This window comes from Convolutriloba macropyga, chromosome 15 (genome assembly GCF_964194025.1).
Source record: "Convolutriloba macropyga chromosome 15, txConMacr16.3, whole genome shotgun sequence".
NCBI classification, from domain to species: domain Eukaryota; kingdom Metazoa; phylum Xenacoelomorpha; order Acoela; family Convolutidae; genus Convolutriloba; species Convolutriloba macropyga.
This window is the reverse complement of record NC_134482.1, coordinates 33,159,664-33,165,663: the sequence shown is the minus strand read 5'-3', so window position 1 is coordinate 33,165,663 and position 6,000 is coordinate 33,159,664.

Sequence of the window (6,000 nt, the reverse complement as noted above, 5' to 3'; positions counted from 1 at the left end):
CTTAGCGAAATGGTTAGAGATTCCACAATTTTTACATATTTTCCCACCGGCGGGACAATTTTGTCTATGAGAGGGAGTCCAACCATACCCACAATTTGGACAGATTGTCGGTTTTACGAATTGATTTGTAGATGGTCGCTTTCTATTCCACGATCCTTGGACATTGTTTATCGAGTGAACTTCATTAGTTGAATTGGTTGTTGAGGTTCCAGAGATTTTTAGTTGTGTTTGTATGCCCGTTTCGATACTGATCGCTACTTCGAGAGCTTTTTTAGGTTCTCGTGTTTCTTTTAGCAATTCTCTTTGGATTTCTCCATCTTGAATGTTAGCGATAAACACATCCCGTATTATCGATTCCTCACGGCTTCCTAAATCACAATTTAGGGAAAGTTCTCGAAGGCACCCGTAGAACTTTTCCACTGGTTCGCCTTTCATTTGTTTTCGAGATAAAAATGTATATCTGTCAAATGTAATATTCCTTTGTTTGGTGAACACTTCATCAAGGCATTCCCAAAGAACTTTCATGGTCACTCTGTCAATTTGGATACTTGGTTCCTGTGAACCAAAAATTCGTCTCCCTTCAACTCCCAGGCTGAGATACGTTAGGGATACTGCTTTACTGTCACAGTATTTCCAAGGCTTTTCCCCATATAGTATGCCCACAAGTTCTGCTTTCTGGCATCGGTTAAGCCATGAGTTTTTTAGCTGTTCATTCCAAGTACGTCTGTCTCTTTCGCTTTGAGCAGTGCTGTTTTGAACGTCCTCCTCGTAGATGGGTTCTGGAGGAAGGGTAACTTTGTCTGGGGGGTCCTCAAGAAGAGTACGATTGATATTCCTTCTTTAGCCATGATGGCTAACTTTAGCATGACCTGCCATCTGTCCCATTGCAATGGAGGTTCCAACGTCGGTTTTTCCCAAAAGGGCTCGATTCCCAAGAGTGCGCGTTCTTTTGTAGCTGACTGCGCCATGTGATAACCCTGACTATAGGGTACAATCGTGCTGTGAATCCACGTAGATTTAGATGTATGGATTCGGGGTACGAATCCAAGTTTCCAACGTCAATTGGATTGTTACTTTCAGAATTGACTACAATCGCGGTGCGAATGTAGGTAAATTAAATGATGATGGATTTCTCCTTCAAATCCGCTAAGTTTTTATCTAGTGGAAAAGAGATTAGATTGTGAACGACTGAATTCAGTAAGAAGATTCAAAAGAATGAATAGTTGAGTAAAAGTGGGAGGTGTGAACAGTATGAAATAATGACTTTTTAGTCGGCGGTAATTTATAATTATGTGAACATTGACTTTTAGTTTTACAAGGACAAGTATAAATTAATTAAGTACAATTTACTAAATGAGAACTAAATTATGGTACAACCGTACCACAGATCTAATAGATTGCTTATAGGGTTTATTTCAATTGCTTTTGTTTCCGTTCGAAGGTAAGGCTTTCTTTGACTTCGACACTAATTGTTTTCAGGAAAAATTATTTTTTTTTGTTTTGCGATTTATTCATGTTCCCAGTTGTGTTTTTTCTGTTAATCGCATTATTGAAAAGTCTTATCTGTGGCGAAGAATGCGCAAATTAATTGGATGATTTCTTTCTGATCATATCTACTTTTTGTGACGCTGTTAGCTTTCAGAATGTTTTAGAAATTTCTCATTTCTGCTAGTATTTCTTGTTGTTATTGCCGTCTTATCACGTTATGTCATTAATGACAGCTCTCATCGGCTGCTTTTTTGAACAATTTAAAGGAAATAATTGTTTTATCACGTAATTGTTGCTTTCCATGACTTTTCCTATTATTTGATTTTAAAAATTACACAACTTCGGATTTTTTTTTGATATTTAGTCAATTTAATGTCTTATGATTTGGTCTCTACAGTGACAGGTTTTGTCGCTTGCGAATGAAAAAAAATTGACCTAATTAGTTGCAGGAGTTCTTAACAGTCGAGTTTTTCTCTTTTGGCACCTTTTTTTAAAAAAAAATTTTAGTTTTGTTGTTTCCTTTGTGGTCTTTTCGGTTAGTCTTAAAAGTTAAAAATCAAATTCAGAGCTGCCAGGTAAAATATGTCTTCTGAGCGCTTTATATTATGCTGCGGTTTAGGATATAGGCATATAGTTATGCGGTTCTCTTATCTTGACGCCACCGACAGAGATTCTGATTTTACCAATATTCTTAGTTTTTGTCTCCTTTTTGATTTGTGCCATTTTTCTACAATGTCGTTATTTTGTGTACACACTCTAAAGATACGTAGAGTCAAATTTGCCCTATTGTTTGAGTTTCTTAAAGCACTAAGTCTCGAAAAACGTTATTTCTGATTTTTCCGATTTTTTGTGTGATTTTGTGTGCATATTGGGTCAAGTGTTTTTTTATCTTTTTTAAATGCCTGTTAAAATGTTAACTGCCAGGTCCCTATTTATTTCAGACCTTTGGATTGACATTTAGGACTTTTCGTGCTATATTTTTTTGTAAGACGTTTTTACATTTTTTTCAATGACTAATCTTTCAAAACGGGATAAATTTCATTAGCCCAAAGCTGTTTTTAGTATTCCCTCAAGTGCTTAGAGTTGTGCAGCTGCTGAGAAGGCCTTCAGTTGAATTTAGTGTGTAGTTTTTAGGATTTAGCTCAAAACAGAGCAATTTGTCACGTTTTTTGTTATTATCGAGTTTTTTGTTTAATTAATGTTGGATTGAAGTTGATAAAGATCTCCTGTAAGTAATAAAAACAGGAAAAAATTATACATTTTTTTCAAATTCTTTGTGATTGAGTTTTGCCAGCCTCACGGGCCTCTAGTGTTTGATAACAGATTGCTGCATAGTTTATAGTGGCGATGGACTGGTTTTTATCAGTTTAATGTCATGAATTTTGTTTATTTTTCAAAAGACTTTCAACTTTCAAGGTTTCTAAAATTTTTATTATATTTTGAGATTTACCAGCGTTAGGGGCAAGAAAACATCCTCTAGAGTCTGTTTAAAAAAAGTTACTGAATAATTTTAGTGGTTAGTGGCAATGGAAATGATTTCAGCATTTTATAAATATTTGCAACTTTTTGAAAAAATTTGAAATTTTTTCGTGTCATTCTCGTTTATCAATCTTACTGAGCAAGTAAACATTTTATTTTTGTTACAGCGTAGCCTCTAAAGACAATGAAATGGTTCTGAATATATTATTATTCGACCTTTAGCAAAATTTATCAAACACCGCAAATGTTTTCAGATTTTTTCTTTTTCTGAATTAATCGCTCTTTGAGGGACCTTGAAACTTTTTCATATGTTGCGGATGGGTTACTTGACAAAGCTCAGAGACAAAAGTGGTTATGAATGTTTTATATTGCGAAATTAAGAAACTTTCTTACAATTGCACAATGTTCGTTTATCATATTTGGACTCTGACTGCGGCCTTTGCTTAAACGTGTCTTCACTACTGTACTAACAGCGTTCGACTGGAGCTAGGAATTAGAACCAAACTCGTGTAGAGCCGCATGAGAAAAAATAGTCAGAGCCGAAGGCTTAAATTTGACTGCCCAAATTTGACTACCCTGATCTGCTTGGTTAAAATTGAATACAACTAGTCTAACACATGGCGAATTAAATTATCTTAATTGTATGGTCGGTTTGCCACCAGGGGAGAATATTCGGAGTATCGATTAACGAGAGGGAGACCTTTTCACTGGCCATTTATTAATAAAACGCCGCAAATTAAGTTAAGATGTTTCAAAGACTGAACGAGGGCCATTTAACACACAAAAGTCAAGTAATGAAGTGAAAAAACGTCAGACAAAAATTGCTGTATAAAAGAACAGAAAAGACTGGAATAATTGCTGGAGACTTAGTCAAAGAGTTATCAAAAGCCTTTATATCACAAAGCTGCTGTTGGGATACCGAAATCCTGGATCAGAACGGTAATAGTCTCGATTATGCTCCTCGGCAACTAAATCAGGGAAGGTAGACAGAACTCAAAAACTGACAAGTAACTCTGGAGAACCACACAGCTCAAGCTCGTGATTAAGTCATCAAAACATGGCCCAATAATTTCAGGCGAACTGCTCTCAAACAGGAGGCGGCGGAGAACAGCGATTGCTTGCTGGATACTTCAGCCGGCAGGAAGGTTCCTCATTATCCAGCTTATTTTATATTAATGTGCAGATTTAGAGTGAAAAAGCAACAACTTTGACGCTTTTTTGTCTTGAATTTCCTGAGTAAATGGGTAGCCTGTCGAGTTGAACCGTTTAACATTCTGATTGAGAGCAAGTAAGCTGCAAAAATAAAAACAGGAGGACAAGTCCTGACGTACAATTCAAAGAATTTTCATTGACTCAACAAAAAAACCAGACATTGCACGAACTATTAGAGAATTGAGAAAACAATTTCTACAAAAAATCAGTTACAAAAAAATAAAAAAGAAAATCAATGTCAAAAGCCGCATGAGAACAAAAAACCACCAGCGAGAAATCGAAATTTGATTCAAACAAAAAACTAGGCCTAGAATGAATTAAGAATGGATTGGGAAAACCATTTAGAAAAAAAACCGAGCCAAAAAATGGAAAAAACATTAAAAATTAAAGTGAAATTGCCTCATATGAACAAAAAAGAACACTAGAGAGAAGGCGAATCTTTGTTCAAACACAGTTTACTCACTCTACTGAAAAATTAGAGCGAAAAAATTTAACGCCCCAAAACTACTCGCTTTTTCGCTCCACTTCCTGTTTCGGCGTGACCAAAGTCACTACTCCAAATTGACTTAAATTAAAAAAAGACAGCGCCCTATTACAATTCAAATTCTTTGAATTGTAAAAAAATCAAGAGGCACCATAAGCGACTAATGTCCACCGAATTGCTCACTAGCAACAGTTGCGAGCTCAATTCTATTGCAGCCAGCTTTAGTGTGGAGGGAAGGGGGAGGCAGCAAGGCTCTTCAGATCCTAAACAACCAACTAAACTGCTCTCAAGCAACTGACGAGCAACAAAGAAATGTCCTTCACATCTCAATTTACATCTCAGCAGCTTCGATGCACTTAGAGACTGAAAAGCCCTAAGGGCGCTGCGCAGAAAATTAATACATTCCGGGCTTTACCTGTTTTTTCTGTGGAAAAAAATGCAACAAATTTTTTGACGATTCAGATGGTAAATTGAGGGAAAATAGCTCATATAGTTCTATTGACATATAGACACATTTTTTTCTTTAGAAAACAATCCTTTTGCCATCAATTGCGATACATTTAGTTAGACTCACGTAATGTACGGCTGCCCTCAAATAATCTGCAATTATAGTTAGACGACCTTAAATCCTTCTATTAAAGTAAGCAAAAGTCAACTTAAGAATGAGGAACAGTCTCTCATTCTGAGATGTGGCACGTGTGACCAAATATTTATTCTCCCGCACGAACAAAAGAATAACTCCAAAATGAGTAAAATTGACGTCCACCACACAACTGTCTAAAAACTAGATAACTGATTGAACAAAAGCCGGCAGGAAGGTTCTTCATTGACCAGCTTAAAAGACCAATAACAGCTGAGCCCAGCTATAGCTGCTATTAAAATTGTCCGTTGACTTTTAGCAAACTGCCGCTGAATGTTCAGCCGCTCGAAATCGTAAATTAGGGAGCAATTCAGATCAAGCAAAAAATTAAAGGGCGCAAAAATCAATCGAGAAGTCAATATAGTCAAGCATAAAATTCTGCATAAAAAACGGACGACTACTATTGCTTCAAACATGTTTTGAAAGCATTTAAAAATTCACCCGAAAAGTCAGAATCAGAATTGCTCAAAAAAATTACGTGACCCAAATAAAAGTTTCGCCTGAACTATGAGATAAACACACCCGGCAGATTGCCGGAAAATAGCCGCCGTTGATTCCCATAACTCTATTGGGATTGGAAGAAAAGAAAATATCAACAAAATTGATTTTTCTATGAAAACATAGCCGGCAGATTGCCGGAAAATAGCCGCGATAGACGCTTGGGGGCCTTCCATGATTTGAAACAACTAAAGAGATT